At 41.5% G+C, this 21,311-nt stretch overlaps 1 long non-coding RNA gene across 1 annotated transcript; it reads right to left on the bottom strand.

Moving 5' to 3' along the window:
* Positions 1-13,935: 13,935 nt before the first annotated feature.
* Positions 13,936-14,668, bottom strand: LOC147625669 (uncharacterized). The gene is made up of 2 exons (XR_015268802.1): positions 14,418-14,668; positions 13,936-14,300 (listed from the first exon to the last, which is right to left on the bottom strand). It is a non-coding gene; the product is annotated as an uncharacterized LOC147625669 (long non-coding RNA).
* Positions 14,669-21,311: the final 6,643 nt, after the last annotated feature.

The raw sequence follows: 21,311 nt of genomic DNA, 5'->3' as shown, positions 1-21,311 counted from the left end.
GAGACCCTGAGTGGGAAACCCTGCCCCACACAAGAGGGAGCTGCTTCCACTACTAGCAATCCAAATCCGGTGCACGGAGGGAGCAATGGGATCTCACAGAGAGGTTGTCTAGACGCAAAGGGAACTTACAAACTTCTTCTAGGAAGAAACTTTTAGAGAAATTCTCCCTCCATCTGGATCCTATACAGACTTTTACAACAACCCCCACACTATCACTCTAACTTCACGGAGAAGAATTTCGATCTTGATCGACAGGAGTGTGATTAGACAAATCCATTGGGATTTTCAAAGAATGATTCCCTCACCCATGAACCCAATACTTGAGACACATCGCGACCATAGGAGGACCTTCAGTTAGTCCTACCACCCTAAGCACCATGCAATAGCTCTTGATGAGGGATATATTAGGATGAGGATAGAGAGCTATACACTCTCAGTTCTAGTACCAAATTTAGCTTTTCATCTTTAATTCCTAGCATTTCCATTTTTTTATGTAACTCACACATTGTATTAGATGGACTTGACGTAGTTATTTTGGTCTCATAAGTCAATTTGGCCTTTTGAAGGTGTTAATATATCTTTCTTTCTTTCTACTGCTTGCATCTCATAAGTCAATTTGGCCTTTTGAAGACGGTAATACATCTTTCTTTCTTGCTACAAATCAATTCTCTCTCTCTCTCTCTCTCTCTCTCTCTCTCCAATCGAGCTAGAGTACAACCCTCCATAGCTCTTAAGATATCTTTCTGTCTTTCTATAGCTCGCATCTCATAAGTTAGTTTGGCCTTTTGAAGACGTTAATATTTCTTTCTTTCTTTCTACACCTTGCTTCTCTCTCTCTCTCTCTCTCTCTCTCTCTCCAATCAAGCTAGAGTACCACCCTCCATAGCTCTTAACTAGCTTCCACACTAGATCAGATAAAACTTAAAAATACTCTCAATCCACTAGCTCTAGTAAAAAGAAGGTAATTACACAATGTTAGTGGGTACTATATTTTGCATTAAGCTCATAGCAAGGCTGCTTTGTAAAGTCAGTGTCCTCTTACAAAGATAGGTGCTCGTTTAAGCACATAAAGCAACTTACGATAGGAAGATGGGCAAAAAAAACCATGTTAACCAATGAAGTGGTCAACAAAGGTATCATTTATTTATTATCTCTATTCATAACTCAATAAAAATATAAATATAAATATTAAGTACATCATGGTATAAATATTTCTTCAACTAACATAGGCACCAAGTTATCAACGTCTTTCGTATCATATGAATTTGATGTTACTTTCCACTCATCCTCATCTTCGCTGCCTCTATATTTTGTAGTACATCATGTGTCAACCAACAAAGTCAATCAAGGATGCAACTTTATGGTGGAACCTCGATTAGCAATGGTATGATGCATATGAAACATTCTCTTAAAAACATAGATAAAGTCTGCAACACATGAAGCTTTGAATCTATTGCACTACTTTGTTTGAATTAAATCAAATGTAAACCAATTTCTTTCACTCTCACAACTGCCCAATGTGAGGTTGCTGTACAGATAAGACCAATGTTGCAATGTGCTAAAATTAAAAGGTCATGCTTCCATACTCCTTCCACCACATTGATACTATTACTCTTTCAATGGCATCCAAATTCTATGGATCTCCAATTGCACCATTTCTATTAGCAAACTTCACATACATATGAAATCCTCTTTCCCCTCATTTCTTGGCAATAACTAGCTGCAAACAACCTTGAAATTTGCACTAACCTCATTGTTTTCAGATTGACCATGAATCTAAAAACTTTCCCATGAAAAGGAGTAAGCATATCTGAATCCATAGAGTATTAGCTTGTGAGGTAATCTATTGGTGCTCTCCAAAAAAGAATGTCATATTCTTTGACCTCATGAATGTCCTTTAACATCAACTAATACACTTCCCCTATAACAAACTTTTGTATCTACAATTCGTAGCAATAAAACAAGTGGCTTCATAACAACAACTATCTTGTCAACATTGTGCCAAAATATTATTAAATGATTCAAAATTTACACACCTTGGGGCAATGAAAACATGCTTTGGGTTCTTTGCCACCCATAAGGTAGTTCAAACTACAACCAATCTCTCTAAATATAATATGCCCTGGTGAAAATCTTGTTGCATAGAATATTTCAAGAATTTATATGAGCATGTATGGAACAACATATGTGTGAATTGATACTCTATTGAAATTTAAAATATTATTTGTATCTATTCACATGGGTTGTACAAAAGACATCTTTCCAATGTGTTTCAACAATAAGTTTAAAGTATCTACAACACAAGCTAGGGAACCCATATAATTTCTAGATATTTAGATCGTATAGCAAGACCTACACCCTTATAATTTCATACATTATATCTAACTATTGATGTCATATTCTTACAGCACCCACAATAGCAATTCCTCTTATAAGGAAGTTCAAACAACTACCAATCTCTCTTATACATAATATACCATGGCAAATCTTGTCGCATATAATATTTGCAAGCATTTCTCTAAGCATGTACGAAACAAAGTATGTGTGAATTGATGCTCTCTAACAAAATTAACAATATTATTCGCATCTATCGACATCAATTGTACAAAACAATGACAAGTTTAAAATATGTGCAACACAAGGAACCCATGTAATTTCTAGATATGCAAATTGTATAGCAAGATGTGCATCCTTATAATTCAATGTATTATATCCAACTATTGATGTCAAACTCTTTGGTCCATGCATCTTGCTTTAAGAAATATAGAACCTCTACAATAGCTACTTATATTTATTAATGACTTTTTTTTCCCATCCATCAATTACAATGGTAGGCAAAAAATAAAAGACAATGCATTTCAAGGTAGATTTTGTTGAATGATTTAGTTCATCCAGATAATGAGTGCATGTTACATTATAATTAGGCTCTATAAAAACAACTTTTGCTAAAACAACTTTTGCTAAACTCATTAATGTATCCTAAAGTATTGGATTATGAATCACATTAAAAGGAATGCCACATGCTTGCATTCTTATGGGTCTAGCATTTCATTTCATGTTGACACACTTTTGGACCTAACCCCTTTAAGTCTATGAAAAGATTTTCTTGTATTCTCAAAACAATGTTTAAATTTTTCACATGTGGAAGCTCTAGGAGTCTTCTTTTAGCCCTAAACACAATCCTAGAACACGTTGATGCAAAACACAAGCAAGAGAGATGGAGAGAGATAGCTACGTTGTTTCAATATATTCATATAGTACAAAAAGGTATACATGTCTTGGCAAGCCTCCTTTGGCTACCCCTCAAAAGGTGAAAAACACAAGCCTTTGCTTCCCCTCAAAAGGTCAAAAACACCTAATCTATACCTAGTCTAATGACTCAATCCATCTAATCTATACCTAGTATAATGACTCAATCCACTAGGGTCTGAATACCCAAAAACGAGCCATGTGATTGCTATAAATAACACTTGGAAACATTTGCGGACTGACCAACCTGCTATCGACTAGATCCACAAAATATATGCTCTAACACATACTGCTCTCATCATGAGTCTTCCATGCCCATGCTAGCTGGACAAGCTCCTAAATCTAGTCCTAAAAATGTTCTTTATCTGTTTCCCTTCAAGGATCATCCCTGGGAATGAGCATACACATGTCTTGCACATGGCATCCCCCTCTGCGAAACTTAATGAAGAGATTCGAACTTCTATTCTTAGTTGAATATCACCATCCCATTGTCTCTTCATGGAATCCCAAACCTGCCATCCTTCCCTTCCTCGAAACCTTCTCATTGAAAAAATTTTCTGATCTTCTAATTCACTCCAAATTTGATGAAGATCTATGCATTTGTTCCATCTTGTCTGCTAGCCCTTCATGCCCTTTTCCTAAACACTTTCTTTGGTCTTCTTTCTATGAGTATTGAGATTGACACTCACTCCACCGCTTGAAGGATCATCCTCCCTTGGAACCATTACTTGAAAGCCCTTTCTCGTATGCCTTAAGTGACATTTATGGACTGGCCGACCAGATCCTTAGACACAAAAATATTTCCAAACTATCGACGCTTTTCGATAAGCTTCGTTTATACTAGCCAACAGGAACTAGTCCCATCTCAAAGTTTTCCATGCCCATGCTAATTGCACAAGTTCCTAAATCTGGTTCTAAAACTATTCTTTATCTATTGCCCTTCAAGGATAAGCCTTGGGAATGAGCATGCACATGACCTTCACATGATACATTTCATTACACTTTTGGACCTACCCCCTTTTAGTGTATTGAACGATTTCCTTGTATTCTCAAAACAATTTATCAATTTTCTTCACATCCTTTAAGTAGATGTTTGTTTACTATGACCACCAAAGGTTCTTCATCTATTCCAAGATTCAGTTAACATGGTTCTACAGAATGAATGCCAATTCTTGTGGTCTCAAGGCTCTTGTTTGCTAATCCTTTTTACTCTCTCCCTTATTTTTTAGACTTTTGACTCTCGAAGGCGTTTTTTTTCCATTTTGGATGAATGGGTCCTTCCCCCATTTCCTTACCTAGTCACACATGATGGGAGTTTCACCTAGCTACACACACATCTCTACTGTGACACCTCATTTCATATTCACACTAGTACTAACGATACACACACCCGAGTACCACAAGGAGATACTATTCTCCCAAATATTAGCCACATTTTAAGAGAGTGAATAAGCCTCAAGACGAACCCGACAAGTTAATAGATCCACTGAAAGGAGGGAACACCATACACAGACGAAACTGGGCACCACTTGTCATGGGTTAAGATCATAGTGACAGGGGGACGACGGCACGCCCACGTGGGACGTGGGAACACCGTCCCGATTAACTGCAGGCGCGGGACGGAGGCGGGACGTGACAAGGGGATGGACATCTCCATCGGCGGGGGGGGACGGCGGGACGTTGTCAGCCGGGGACGGGGGGACGTCTAACGGCGCAACGGCTACAAAACTCTAGCCGTTTTTTTTCGGGCAACGGCTACTAGCCGTTGGCGGCCGGCCGTTTGAGAGTTTGAGAGAGAGAGAGAGAAGGACGGAGAGAGAGAGAGAGAGCTGCCATATGCTTTATAATGGGCTTATGCTACTCCTCTTCTACTCATTGCTCAAGCCTTCCATGATGTACCTCTAGGCTCTCCACCATCTCCCTCTCCTACTCAAGCTTTCCTCTCCACTATCTCCCTCTCCTACTCCACCACCTTCCTCTCCACCCTCTCCTACTCCACCACCTTCCTCTCCACCCTCTACCTCTTCTCCTACTCTACCCTCTAAGCTCTCTCCACCCTCTTCTACTAGACTACTTCAATCTTCCCTCTACCTCTTCTCCTACTCTACCCTCTAAGCTCTCTCCACCCTCTTCTACTAGACTACTTCAATCTTCCCTCTACGTCTTCTCCTACTCTACCCTCTAAGCTCTCTCCACCCTCTTCTACTAGACTACTACTAAGTTACTAACTATTCATGGCATCCTCATCTCGTGCGGGCGGTAGGAGTAGAACGGATGGGTGGTCATGGTGGGATGAGGTCAACTTCGAGCCTCCTACTCATGCAGGGGGTGCATGTCCATGGACATGCAAGCTTTGCCCATATAAGCGTGTGGGTGGGGCCAATAGGGTGAGGGCCCATTTGTTGCACATGAGGTGAAATTTTGTGAGCGGGTCACACTGGAGATAAGAAAGGAGCTTCTTGCAAAGCTTGCCGCCCATCAAGCTTTGAATGCAAGCCAAAGGATGCGTGGAGTGGATCCCAACACTTATGTCACTCCAACCCAAACATTAGGTTCTACATCGGGTGGTGGTGCATCTTCATGTACCCCTCTACCACGTCCTCCTCGTGGCACTACTCGTGGCTTCACACAAGCCGCCTTCTCAATGCCGCAACCTAGTCCACCCTCTCTCTCTCGTCGGCAAAGTACTCTTGAGGGGAGTTGGGATCCCAAAAATAAGGAGGAGGTTGATGCCGCGGTGGCCCGCTTCTTTTTTCATGACCACATTGCTTTTCGTGTGGCACGGTACATATTTCACTCACATGATTTCATCATCATGTCTCACGAGTCACGATTCACGGGTCACCATTTTGCCATTCTAATTACTTACCCTCTTTTTTTTTGAAATGATAAATAGGTCCGACTACTTCAAAACGATGGTGAAGAAGATTGGCGAGTACGGTCCTCACTACACACCTCCATCCTCCGAAACCTTGCGGACCACTATGCTTGACAAGGAGAAACCCCTTGTTGAGCAAGCGGCGGCAAACACAAAGAGACAATGGGCTCGCAATGTAGTCTCTTTGATTGCAGACGGATGGAGTGACACGTGAAAAAGGTCTATCCATGGCCTTGTGGCATACTCACGGGGGGAGATGTACTTTGTCTCCTCACATGATGCTTCAGGGATGGGAAAGAGTGTGGATGTACTTGCTGCTAAGTAGAGTAGTGCTGTCGAGATTATCGGCCCCGAATGTGTGATCGGTTTCGTCACGGATGGTGAGGCGACAAATAGGGCAGCGGGAGCTATTCTTGAGAGTATGTATCCTCAAATCACCGTCTCTTTTTGCATGGCACATTGTCTCAATAATCGTTTGAAAGATATTGGGAAATTGTCATGGATTGAATCGGTGATTGATGATGCATGTGCAATTGTGACCTTCATCAACAATCACATACCTTCGATCCGAGTTTGGGAAGAGGTCCACAAAGGTCCTTCTCAAGTACTCGGACACTCGCTTTGCATACAACTTTCTTATGTTGCATCGCTTGAAGGATTGTCAGGGTGCCGTGCAGCAACTATTCATCAGTGTGAGTTTTGCTCCTCATCTTTTGCACGTACACAGGTAGGGATTTCATGCAAGAAAAAGGTCGACGATGCTGATTTCTGGGAGGACCTCAAGCGCACTGACGCCATGGTGCATCCCATTGTCCACTTGCTCAGGATTGTTGATGCTATGCAGCCATGCATCGGCAAAGTATATGAAGCCATGGACCAGATGATAGAGAGTCTTGAGAAGCTTGAGCCAGACGTAGATAGATATGAGGAGATCCGCTCGCTTTGTGTGACGAGATGGAGCTCATATTCCTCTCCTTTACATGCAGCTGCTTTTATGGTGGACCCAGAATTTCAGGGAAAAGGACAGGAGGGTGATAAAGAGGTGAGCAACGGTTGGAGACTCATCTTGGATCGCCTCACGCCGGATGCAAAAATCAAGCGCAAAATTAGAGACCAGCTCTCTAATTACAGGGCATTTCAAGGCTCATATGGATGTGCAGATGCGCAGCAGGACAGATTCAAGGTTGGTGCAGCATTATGGTGGGAGGACTTCGGATCAGATGGACCAAAGCTACAACAGTTGGCGATCCGGATCTTGAGCCAGTCCGTTAGCTCTTCTTGCCTAGAGCAATTATGGTCCTCCTACAGTCACATTTCATCAAAGAAAAGAAATCGGCTTGGAGTGGAAAGAGCTAATGATCTTGTCTTCATTAGCGCAAACTTGCGCATGCTAGGCAAGAGTGAAAGATGCAATGCCGATACTTTTACACAGTGGGAGATGGAACAAGAGGAGGCAGCTACAACTATTGCACAGGAGGGTGGGACAGATGGTTCTCATCATGAGCCTTCATCGAATGACACAACCCCCATCCACACTTCACGCACTCATGATCATGAGGCTAGCACCTCTCTTATTGGGAGCGCAGAGTATGAGAGCGAGTGACTTATATTTTGTATCGTCTAGGCCCCAACATCTTTTGAGTATATCTATTTAATGTTATCAACTTTAAAGTCTTTCTTTTCCGACTTTGCAAGTCTTGACTCTTGACTCTTGCACCTCGTAGCGTAATTTAATTTTAAATGTAATGTGTATCATGATTCATAACTTTTGGAGTTAGAAAGCTTGTTGTTATTGATTGATTAATCTTGATTCTTTACTCCTCTAAAATTAACAATTTTGAGTGCCGTCCCCACCCCCCGTCCCCGTTCCCTACCTTTAGCCGTCCCCGTCCCCTGGTAACTATGGTTAAGATACTCCAATAGCCACTGTCCCTGATCCATAGCTTGAGCTGGCATTGCACAGAACTGTCTTTGCAAAAGGTGTCCTCAAGTATACTCAAGGGGATTTGAACCCAGGATCTCAAGAATGAGGGTGGAGCTCTTGCAAAGTTGTTTTGAAGCGAGCGCATGAGCGACGCGTAAGAGCCGTTTGAGAACAGGTGTCGTTCATGCACCCCCCCTCTGCATGCTGAAGCTTCCATCTCCCCTACTCTGTTTACCATCTCTGGTTTTCCTACTGAGCCGTTCTTCGCTTTACCCTCTCCCCCCGAGAGGGGGGAACTCTGTGCTGTGATGTCTCTTCAGGACATCGTCCTCGCACGCCACCCGCAAAGGTGCTGGCCCTTCGTCCCTGGTCCTCCATCAAGTGCCTACGAGGCTCCTCGGTGGCTCACTCTCCACTAACAAGTCGCCTGCTCCGCCCCTCCATCAGCAAATCGGTTCTGGAGGCCGTCGTGATTCTGAAGGAGCTCTTGGGTCGCATCGCGATGTCACCACTCAGGGGCATCTTGGCCCTGCTATCAACGGTCACCCGGCATCTTTCGCTGATGCTGTCCGGCTCCCTACAGCCGCATGGTCGCTCTCAGGTCATGGTCAATCATCGTCCCCCCCCAGGTTTAATCCTCTGATTAATCTGTCGCAGAACCCGACATTTGAAGAAAAAACTCGTGAGTTTGATGTTGATTCAGATGGTGCTGTAATATGTGATGATGAGGAGTTGGCGGCATGGCAGGACCACCTGTCTTCCCATGCTTTGATAGGTCTTTGTCATGGGACGAGACCCCCGGTTGATACTTTGAAATTCTGGATTAAATCTAACTGGGAACAGAAAGGGATTAAGGTAGCTTCTGTTCAGCATCTTCCAAATTCTTACTATATGTTCCACTTTGAGGATCCTGTAAGTGCTTCTTCTGTTATCAACAGCGGCCAGTGGATAATTAGAAACACCCCCTATCGTTTTTTTCAGATGGTATGACTCCTTTGATCCCAAAGGCCCCAAACCCACCAAAATCCCTGTCTAGGTGGAATTGACTGATATGCCCACTAAGTATTCCATATGGGCCAAGAGGATTGGGGGTTCTGTAGGAAAAGTTCTAGGTCAAAAACCTTTTCAAGTCGTCAATCCCCAATGGGTGCATCAAATGCTAATTGAAGTAGACACCGCCAAATCCCTTAAAGAGAAAGTTCCCTTGAAAAATAGAGAGAGCCATATTATTTATTTATGAGCAAACCCTGACCTATAAGAACCTTCCGAACGCTTGTTTTAACTGTAATAAGCAAGGGCATTTGATCAGGGACTGCCCTGAGCTCCAACATCTTGTCGTTAGTGATAAAACCCTGGCCAAAGATGAGACCTTTGTTCTGCCCCAAAAAAAACATGTGTCCAAGTTTAAAAACAACAAAGCTAATTGGCATATCCCAGCCAACAGATTTGCCCCCCTCCTAGCAGAGGTGCAAGATGGTCTAAACATTCAGTTTCAGGTCAAAGAGGCCCCGACCTCAGCCCTTATAGGTGCTGATCAACCCTCCCCGAGAAGGGTCCCTAACAAGGACCGAGTGATTTTCAGCCAAGATCTTGATTCCCCTATGGAATCAGATGAGGATTTCATTGACAAAACTCAATGTATGGATGAAGCTTTCAAAGCCCAACTTGATGAAGAAGATGCTGCCATGATGAAGAGGACGTCCCTCTCACCTATGAAACATAACGAGGAGGGTGACTTCTCTCCCCTTCTCTTGGGTTCAAAAATGAAGAGGAAAAAGGATAAAAATCAAGAAGCCCTAAGAACCTCCGTGTCCGCGGGTAAACCTGCCAAAACCATTAAAAAATGATGTCTAGTAAATTGCTCTCCTTCAACTGTAAGGGGCTCACGAACCCGGAAAGGACTGTAGCCATCAATAGTTGGTTAAAGGACTTAGCCTTTGATTTTGACCTTCTTAGTTTACAAGAGCTAAAAATCGGGGATCCTCAGCTGCATATGAACCTCCAAAGAATCTCCAAAAATGCTCGGTGGTTTTTTACCAACCACCACTCTGGGAGAGGTGGGGTAGCTATTGGCATTCACATGAAGTGGGATCATGCTATTTTAGATGCTTGGTCTGATGTTAATCACTGTTGGACTGCGGTGAGACTGGGCAACCCTTTCAACTTCACTTTGGTTTCTGTTTATGCCCCGTGCTTGGCCAACTTGAGAGCGTCTACCTGGCAGTCTATCATTAAGATTGTGGGTCCCATTTTGCTTGTTGGTGATTTTAACATGGTTGAATCCCAGGGGGACAGAAATAGGTTTCTGGGTAGAACCATCAGTGGTCATGAAAAGGTTCAATGGGATTTGCTTAAGGTCGATAAGGATCTCTCGGACCTTTCTATGAAAACTGGATTCTCCTGGTCTAATAATCAAAAAGGTTCCTATCACAGAGCTACTAGATTGGACAGACTTTATGCCTCGGGTAGTCTGATTGATATGTGCTTAAAGATCAATTGTACCACTGATTCCTCCCTGACCATCTCTGATCACCTCCCTCTGATTTGTAAGCTCTTTAGGCCAGGCCAAAGGTAGGGCTGGTTGGCCTCATCTTGACCCCTCCCTCTTCCGTCTCCCGTGTATCCAACAAATGATTAAAGTCTCCATAAATCACTGAGGCTTTCAGTCATTTCTCCTCCCCCTCCAAGGGATGGGAATGTCTTGTCAATAAGGTTCATTCTATCTGCAAGGAGCATAAGCTTAAAGTTTTTACGATTCGGCTGAATCGAAGAGTCCAGATCAGGAACCAGATCCAGGACATATATCTTTCTAAAAAAGGGATTTTAGATCAATCTTTGATCGAGCTTAAGAATCAACTCAGACTTGAAGAGTTGTTGGCAGCTAAGGCCACAAGATTGTGGTACAGAGAGGTGTGGGCTGGGAAAATTGACACACCTCACCCTAAGATGTTTGCTCTCCTCTCAAAAGGAAAAAAGTTAGGGATCTTATTCCTATGGTCAAGAAGCCCAATGGTTATTCAGCTGCCGATGATGTGGAAAAACTTGCAGGTCATCAAGGATCACTTTTCTAACTTGTTCTCCACAGCCCAGCCTCCCTCTCAGGAAGTTACTGCTGCTGGGGCCAAGATTGCTCTCATTAGGAAAAAGGTTGTAAGCCCCGCTTTAGCTCTCAAGCTTGACGCCCCCTTCTCTGAAAAAGAGGTCAAGGAGGCTATCTCTCATCTCAAAAAGAGGAAATCTCCAGGTGAAGATGGGATACTTAATGAATTCTTTCTTGCTTTTAAAGATGAGCTGACCCCTCACATCCTAAACATCTGAAGGGAAGCCATGAAGAAAGGAGGTTTGGCTGAAAGGACCAATATGGGGGTCATCAAACTGATCCACAAAAAAGATGAGAAAGAAGATCTTGGAAACTGGAGACCCATAACATGTCTATCTTCCCTCTACAAAGTTTTTGCTCATATCCTCACTAGTAGAATCAACCCCTATATGGATGAATGGATCCTCAAAGAACAAAAGGGATTCATTAGGGGTAGGTATATTCTTGATGCTATCATTAGCCTTTGGGAGGGCATGGAGCATGCTGAAAACTCTGGGCAGAACTACATCTTTCTCAAAATAGACTTTGATAAAGCCTATGATAGAATTGATTGGTCCTTCCTCTTCCAATCCCTTCAAGATATTGGCCTCAACAGGAAGTTCATTAAGTATGTCCAAACTTGAAGCCTTTCCTCTTAGGAAATCTATCAAGCAAGGCTATCCCCTCTCCCCCCTCCTTTTTGCTATTGTTGCGGATGCCCTGGGTTGGTTGGTTAACAAGGAACTAGCCAGCAACAATATCAAGGGTATTGAGGTTCCCAACAGGTCTGACCCTTTATGCCTTCAACTTTTTGCTGATGACACTAATGTGCTTCTTCGGAATGAAGTGCAGACTGCAGCCCACTTCATGTCCTGCCTTGAAACCTTCTGCCTGGCCAGTGGCTCTCAAATAAACCACTCCAAGACCAGCTTCAGAGTGTTCGAAGGAGTGCCCCCTCCTTCGATCCTTGACGCTGGCTGTAAGATTATCCCCGAGGGTGTTGTTTTCAGGTTGCTTGGTATCCCCATGGGCTTTAACATCTCTGCTAAACAAAGGTGGGACTATGTGCTTAATAAACTAAAGATTCACGTCAAGAAATGGAGCCACATTAACACCGGGGTTGCCTCCCGAGCCTTTGTCCTCAATCACTTCATCATCCCCTCCGTCGTTTACTTCCTGGCCTGTAAGAGGCCCTCAGAGACCCAACTCCAATCCCTTAACTCTATCATGGGTAATTATCTATGGGGGGGTCCCTTGACAGGAAGAGGATCAGCAAAGTTGCTTTTAAGGTTTGTTGCTTAGATAAATGGGGGTGACTTATGTGACTCATCCGAAATGTTAAACAGGGAACAAATCAGTAACAAATTCATCTTGCCTCAGGGTGGAATTGAGCTTGTAATGCAGAGGTGTAATTCTCTCAAGGTTTCCATTCCCTCGGGGCTGATTTGTGACTGCAAAAACTTTTCTAAAGCTATTTTGTGGGGGTGTTCTAGCAACCTTGGCAAGCTGCCTAATGGTTTTCATGCAGGCAACCTTGTTCTCAAACTTAACAATAGATGGTCCTTGTCCTGGAACAAGCATCAATGGGCCTTCCGCTTCAAGTTAATCTGGGCCTTTGCTCAAGAAAGGAAACATGCCATTTTGGCCTGGCTGGTCATTGATAAAGCAACCTGGACCCTTGACAAGGCTATGAAGATAGATCATGGAAATGGTCTTTGTGCCCGCTGCAAATCCAAGCTTGAAATTGTCCCCCATCTTTTCTTCTCCTGCCCAGACACGAGTCAATTCTTAAGTGTTCTGAACAAAGCTTTTATGAAAATTAGGAACACCCCTCTCAGTTGGAAAGAAGTCCTCCTTGGAGAATGTCACACTCTTGACCCCTTTACGTGGCAGTCCGTCAGAATTCTTCTTTTATGGCATGTTTGGAATCAACGGAATGAAGCTCTTTTAGAAATTAAAACTAATCATCACTTTTATCTCTTTCTGGATAGTACACTCAAGCTAATACATCAGCTGCAGCCTAGAGGTGTTCCTATGGAGGTTGATCGTTGGCAGGACCTACCATGGAGAAAATGGAGGAAGTTTCACGGATCCACGCATTGCAAAAGAAAGGAAAGCATGCTTCAAGGTCTGGCCCATGAATGTCAAAGAAGGCTTCAACACTTTGATTTCTACATCCAGGCATCGGAAAGCTTCCTAGGGGTTCCTTAATCCCTCCCGGGCTCAGTCGACTGTTCATGATGTTTGATCAGCCCCCCTCACTGAATAAAAGCCAGTCTAACTTCATCTGGGCCTTGTTGGCCGCAGCCGAGTTCATCAGGATGTTCATAAAGTCTTGTTTCTCCAATCAACTCATCAATTTCTGTTTTGGTCTACTGTTTCAGTTCTGTTTCAAACGTCATAGAAGGTTTAGAGTTATTCCCTTTACCTGCAAGGTTTAAAAGTTTGCGGTGTCTACCCATGGACCTTCCTCATGGGAACTTGTAACCTTACCTTTTTTTAATATATTCCGCTGTTTTAACTAAAAAAGTTGTTTTGAAGAAGAGAGGGTTCTCTATTTAAATTTAAAATAGAAGCTACTCGGATGGACATGAAATCGAAGGCTTCGAATCGCCGAGTCTCCTACTGTAAACAGGACAGCTATTTAGAGGAAAGCGGTGTACGTGTATGTTAACCTGACTACATCGTATAATGGTCATTCGTCATATACTAAAAATAAAAAAAACATTCCGCCATACTTTTATTATCTTACACAATTAATTAGCAAACTAATTATGCAAATTCGCATCAAGGACAACAGACAGGAATACCAATGTGCACTGAGATAGTAGTACCCCCAACGCATGAATACTGGCGCCGAGCAGAAGGATCGCTTACTTTTGATACAAGAACGGACAGCATCGGCGGTGCAAGAGGGGAGGGAAGAGGGAAGGACCTGGGAGAGGCAGAGCTCCCTTCAGTCTCAGAGAGGAGTAGCAGCTGATAATAGCGCCGGCCTGAACAAAGCATGTGACAAGCTCTATATTCGCCGTCATCGCTTTCCGTGCTCCTAGGAGGATGCGGGAGACGGCAGCCACTTTCCATCGCCAGCCCCCCAGAGTTGGAAAGAAGAGAGCTCTCCCCATCGTGCCGTGCCCCCCCTCACATGGCTATGGCTCGCCCCTTTTGTCCTGTCAAAACAAAACAACAAACATCGATCAAATACAGAAAATAGTTGTTCCATACATCCTGCAAACATTTGCATTTATCAAACAAATGCAAATGTTCAATGCTAGTGATAGGTCGACCTATAAATCAAATCGAATGCGGCTCCTAGAGCTGAGGCTCGCGTCGCCACCAAGCACGATGAGGTGCCGCCATTGGAGTGATAAACTCGAGAAAGACATTGCTGTTCGGCGGTAATAGAGCGGCGAAGACAAGGGTTTCGATGGGGGCCAACGTTCAACTCAATCAGCCCTAATCTCTTATAAAACGCAAAGCAACAAATAACCGTGTCAGTTCAGCAGAAGAGATGATGGACCATGGTTGCGACTCAGAAGCAAGGAGTCCAAAGACCCGGGTCCCGCAAGGGGGCGCCCCGCTCACGTGAAACTCACACCTGGCGTTCGCTTTGCGGTTTACGAAATTTATGGGCATCCGTGAAGCTGGGACTGGCGGCGTCGTGAAAATGGAATGCTCGCGGCTAGTGTCAGAAATAAACTTTTTTTCTAACCAGTGAAAAAAAGGATGACCTTAAAGGCCAATCGGTTTTTATTGAAAAAATGCATAGATTAATCGGTTTTATAACTAAAACTTTAAAATTTTGATTCTTTAAATTCAAAGCTAGGCAAAATTATAATCGGTTTTATTTCTGACACTGGTCACGGCAAGTGTACACGGAATCTTTAAGCATACATGAGTTTCGTCACACATGTAGGATGGTTATTAAAATTTAATTTATGTGTATATAGTGATAAGGGTATTTATTGACGGTACTTGTATGTGGCTATGTGCTCGAAAAAAGCATATTTTTCAATCAGCTTTAAAGTTGATAAGTAGAAAATGGTAGGTCATGCATATCACCTTTCTTTTTGGCTAAGTTTACAAAAACAACAATAAAAGAAATTATATGGATATTCTTAGGAATTTTGGCTAAGATCCCAATCTTGTTACATATGATGATTGCCTCTAAAAGTGATGGATAAGGGACCTATGGATGCAATGCTCACCAAAAATATGGCTTTTCAAAGGGAGTATATGTATATATATATATATTCTATATAGAAAATGAAAAATAAGCCTTAAAGAAGAGGATAGAGGTATGGGGGAGGAGGGCCAAAAAGAGTTGGTAGGGTTCTCTCAAAGCACACATGAATGTAATATGTGAGCAACACCGGCAGCTATCACATTCCCCATGATGTAGCTAAGGATAGTGCAATTTCTGGTGGATATGAATGCACATTATATGAATGCACATTTAGAAGCATACATCAATTCCTCTCCTTCCTTATAAAAGCATAGCTAAATCTTTCATCATCCATAGAAAATAAATTGCAAGCAAAGCGAGGGATAAACCTCACAACATTATAAACGTCACTTGGGAGCTCCAAGCCAAGTTTAAGAAAGCATGAGCTAATTTTAGCAGGGAAAATAATTGTTTACATTTAACATCACTTATAAGTAATGTTTAGAGTGACATTAAATGTCACTAAGCTAGCTAAAGTAAGTCCTAACATCAGATGCGAGCTCCATTTCCCCCAAATCTTTTTGTGGGGAGTGGGGACTAGGGAGTTTAATATCCAACTCCTTCACCACTCTATGCAGATGAGCTCGTCTCTTTCTCACCTTCTAGCACCTGCCTCACCTCTCTCTTCTCTACCCTCTCTTCACATGGATCCACAATGAGAGTTCTTGTTAGTTATCCTCTCAAGATCATACAAGATTATCAATTTAATGGGGAAAAATTAAGGGATGCAATGGCCACAATCCAAAATGCAATGATTGAGAACAAATAGAAGCTACTATTGATATAATGAGGGAGAGGCATATCAGTAGGCCATCAAGGAGGTTCCCTTTTTTTCTTTGGTTGATGCATGACTATCTGGGGTTCTCAGAGTGGTTAGGTACAAACATGAACTTTCTAACTTTAAACTTACCTAATAAATAGACATATGAGAGTCACCCTATCAATAGGCCATCAAGGAGGTTCCCTTTTTTTCTTTGGTTGATGCATGACTATCTGGGGTTCTCAGAGTGGTTAGGTACAAACGTGAACTTTCTAACTTTAAACTTACCCTAATAAATAGACATATGAGAGTCTTACCCTATCTCTCAATCATGTTAATTTTATAATAGGTTTTACAATCGATGGATATCATCAATGTCTGATTTGTGAACCATCACTTGTTTGACAAAGACCCTCTACACTAAAGAGGGTGGTGTATGACAAACATTATCAATTTCTTCACGCTTCACATCCCTGCAACGTGTACCACATGATGTTCCACCATTTGTGAGTGATGAGAAGTAGAGATTGGTTTGAGGCATGGAGAAGTAGCCTAAATCCACCACCGGATGGGATATCAAGACATACAATCTTCTTTGGACTTCCATATTGGTGTGTTGAAGATCAATCATGTCTTTTTAGAGCCCATACACATCTTTATGTGGATAAATATTTGGAACCATTTAATTGGTAAAAGAGATATCAAGGGTGCAAGGGATGACTTATATAAGGTTGTTCACCTTCAAACTACATGGCCAATTATAGATGAGGGTGACAACATGGTCATACCAAAGCCACCATGGACATTAACCAAGCGTGATTGCCTCTTTTGGTACACCAATGAGAGTAATGCATTCATTGGAAGACGGTGCCTTCACAAAGACCAAAAAGAAAGGAGAGGTGAAATTATTTAGCCCCAAGACACATGATTGTCACAACATATTACAGATATTCAAATATTATTTCATTCATTTTCTCTTTATGGTTGTTAACCCCTAGGGTGGTTAACACCTAGGATGACATTGAGTCTCATTGACCACTCTAGGTGTAAATGCACATTGTACACAATGTATGATTTATTTAGCACTACACATTGGGGTGGTTAACACCTAGGCTAACCACTCTAGGTGTACATGCACATTGTACACATTGTATGATTTATTTAGTGTGCTCCACATTGAACACATTATATTATTTACTGGCTGCACATAGCCTAAGGTATTTTCTTTAGGTAATGGGGATGATGGGCTTGTCCACACCTCATTGGTTGTTTTGTGTGATTCTCCTATGCTTTCCATGTAGCATATGGATAGCCTTGTTTTTGCTATATAATAAGAGCATAGGTGAGGAAGAGCTCATTCCCCTCTACCCTAGAGTTGGAATCCACTCTTGTGTCTTGTCCTTGAATGAGAGTGTGAGCTTGCTCTTGTGAAAAGTCTCCTCTTGTTCCCATTGCCCTCTTGTTAGTTCTTGTGTGAGAGAGAGTGTGTGTTCCAAGGGTGAAAGATCTCTTGTCTCTTATTCTTACCATGTAGCTAGTGAAAAGGTAAGGTTGTTTTCCAAGAGGGATGATTGTGCCCTTGAGGGTTTGCATCTCACTTGGAGGAATATGGGGAGAGTGTAACCGTACTTTCTTGGGTTCCTTGTGTGTGGAATGGTGAGAGAACTTTATGTGTGAGTGAGCCCTTAACCTTATCCTTCGGATTGTTTATGGTGTTGGAGAGAGGGAACTTATGTCAAGGGATGTATATAATGCTTGGATTAAGATTTTTTGTGGTTTCTTATTCCTTAGTTCATTTCAGTCATGAGGGTGCTAGGTAGTGTAGGTTTTCTGCAACTTTGTCTCTCTCTTCATCCCTCATCCCCCGAGAGCTTGTGTGAAAGCCAAGAGTTTGGGGCTCAAGCCTCCTCTGCATCTTCCATCAACGTGCAAACACCTGAGAGCACAAAAAGGCTACACATTGTGTTCAATGTCGGGACAAGTTTGCAAGGAGACAACATCTTCAAAGGTGAAACTTACTTTTCAAACAAGCTTCGTAAGAACATACACATGGAGGTGATTTTTAGGACAAGTTTTACTACAACCAAACAAGTTGGTATGGAGATGGTATGAATACACTCTTTCTATGCCATTTGGATGAAGTTAAAGACACATTTATGATAAGAACTTTTGCCTATGGAGGTTGGGAAAAATGCCACAACTTTTTGAGAAAATTTTCAAGCATTGAATGAGGTTATGATTCCATAAAAGTATACATGAATCATACTTACCAAAGATTACCCCGTCAATGCTTAGTTTCAATACATAATATGCTTTCGATACACATTCTACTAGGAAATGCATTGAGAGATAGTGGCCTTTTCTAGTAAAAAATCATTTTGAAGTATAATTAGCAATACACACTATAACAAAAAGAGGGGTTAGAGGCAGTTATAGCATGGATTTTACAAAAGTATTTGTAAAAGTGTCAGGGCATAGTGGAGAAACAAAACTAGAATACTTGGCCACACCTAGGCCTTACTTAGGAACACCAAAACGCATGCATGCAAGAGTACCCAAGTTTCGTGTTTTCATGTATACATATGTAGAATAAAGAGTGAGAGATAGTTCATCTCAAACTATTCAAATCGTGTGCATTCGTAAGCACGTGTGCTTGCTTTCTGGGCATCTCCCTATACGACCTACATTAGATTGGCTAGACATTTGCACTTCACTTGAGAGAATATTTCCATATAAATATCTTGCTTGCCTACGCATCATCATTTCCTAAGAGCCCCATATTTGCATGCATGTGATGCGTTCGATAGCTCATGAATCGAAGTGAATATAGTAGAGCTACGACAAGAGTTGGAGAGGGTTGCATAAGAACCACCTCTCTCGAGGTCTACGGTAGAGATACAATTAAATGTTTGTAAGGCTTATGAGACTGAATATAAGTGATGCATGGTAGGTAGAGATGTAAGATGATTGTAAATTGATGGTAATTAACACATGCAGACTAGTTGAGCCAACCCTTTCATGAGAGGGAAGAAGAGTCACATATGCATAAAAGTGGGGTGTCCATGAGGAAGAGGGATTCGATAAAGGAAAAGGAAAGACATCTTCTCGTAATAGGGGGGATGAGTTAATAGAGAATAGAGATAGGTTTCTCTCGTATATGGGATGATCCTAGTTAAATTGTTCCCCGCAATGGACTTATCTATTTTTATATAGATATTTTTTATCTATATTACTTTTTATTTAGTTGATTTATGGTGCATGTCTCTCTCTATATATATTACAACACCCTTGGGAGCATGACCATAGTGTATATAAGCCTCACAACACCCAACTAGGCTTATATACATGCATCACAAAGTGGTGGTAGAGTTTTTAATTTGGGAGAAGGTCCTACTCCACATAGTCGGGAGAGGTAGCATTGTATAACATGGATGCAACCATAGCTCAGGAAAGGCCACAAGGTAGAGTCTTGTGCATGTGTGATATTCTGTGTAGCCAACCTTGAGGTTTCTTTGTCTTCATGGTTATTCAGGGAAATCTATGAGCTCAACCTTATAGGAATGCTTTCTTTTAGGACTAATTTAGGAACTTTGAATTGATATGTTTAATGATTATGCTCGATGGATATAGTGAGTAAATATGAGGGTCAATATGAGTTATTGGTAATGAGGTCATATGGGATGTTGTGATTCAAGGAATAGTAGACGAAGTCTTTGTTAATTGTGGGAGCCTATGTGTGTATGTATGTATCAATGTGATGGTAACAACAACTCGGGGGGTGCACTACTTAGAAACCCTATGTATCACATGCATTCAAGGGGTATTAAAAAAACCTCTTACTTGCAAATTTTTCATGAATAAAATGTCTCTTTTTTCTTTATGGACTTGTGGATTTTTAAAAAAATTGATTAAAAACACCCCTTCTGTAAATGTATATATGTAAATTTACCTTAAAATTTTAAATTTAAAAACCCTTCATTTGAATTCACATGGTATACCTACATTTATTTTATGGTGAACAACAACCAGCCTAGCTATTGCTTGATGTTTTATTTCAAGTATGCATGTCTAGTTGAAAATTCTATCATAGTATGCCAGGTTGATGGGCATGACAAGCCATGGATTTAAACCATTGTGTATGCGGTGTTGGTGTATTAGAGTCTTGAAGTAAAAATTTTGGCTTGAAGGTCTAAATATAAAAAATGAGACCTTAGAATGGATTTATATGAAGGTTTTGTTTAAAAATAAAATAAATGTAGCTTGCCTCTTATAGCATTTTGGATGTAGCTCACCTTTTATGACATTTGGGATTTAATATAATTAAGATTTCAGGAGTTACTATGTTTCAAATGTATTTTCATATATCGATGTGTCTGTTTGTACAAATTAGAACTATCCTCAATATATTTAATTAAATTTAATGCCCGAATCTGTCCCAAATTTTGATTCAAATGTATTTTCATATGTCGATGTGTCTGTTTGTACAAATTAGAACTATCCTAAATATATTTAATTAAATTTAATGGCCCAATCTGCCCCAATCTGCCCACCGTCGTTGAGTGCCAAAAATAGCGTCTTGAATATTTTTTTACCAACGTTTGCAAAAATAGCGACACTGATTTTTTTGTCACCGCTGCTGATGAGTAGCAAAAATAGTGACGCTGATGTTTTTATCAGTGCCGCTGAGCGACGCAAATAGCGATGCTAATGTTTTTTGGCAGTGCCGCTGAGCAGTGAAAATAGCATCAAAAAAATAGCAATGCTACTCCAAAAAACTATATGTATACACAAAATGTTCGAAACTATCTCTCTCGAGAAGTCACCCATCCCATTTGTGTTCTCGAACAAGCTTGGAGTTTCTAAAAATGGTCACCTCTTGTGAATACTTTGTGCAAGACTTTTTTCCTTACTTTGTTTAACATCTAAATACAAGCACATCTACTCTTTTTACAAAAAATTTATTCCCTTCTCTTCCCATGTCCCTCTACTCTTTTGATAGAAACGTTTTACCTCCTCTTCCCATGCCCACTTTGAGGGGGTGCCTTGAGAGTTTATCCCCACTTACTTTTTTATCTCTCGACTCTATTAATTAAAAAAATAGTGGATTAGTAAAAATTTTAAAAAATCAAGAGTTTTTATTGATGTTTTGGGTGATGTTTTTGACTATTTTATGTGCTCAAGACAAAGTTTTACAAG

The sequence above is a fragment of the Cibotium barometz genome, chromosome 23 (assembly GCF_041138505.1).
Source record: "Cibotium barometz isolate CiBa-2024 chromosome 23, ASM4113850v1, whole genome shotgun sequence".
NCBI lineage: Eukaryota > Viridiplantae > Streptophyta > Polypodiopsida > Cyatheales > Cibotiaceae > Cibotium > Cibotium barometz.
Note: the sequence above shows the minus strand (reverse complement) of the source record. Positions and strands in the feature narration are given on the sequence as shown.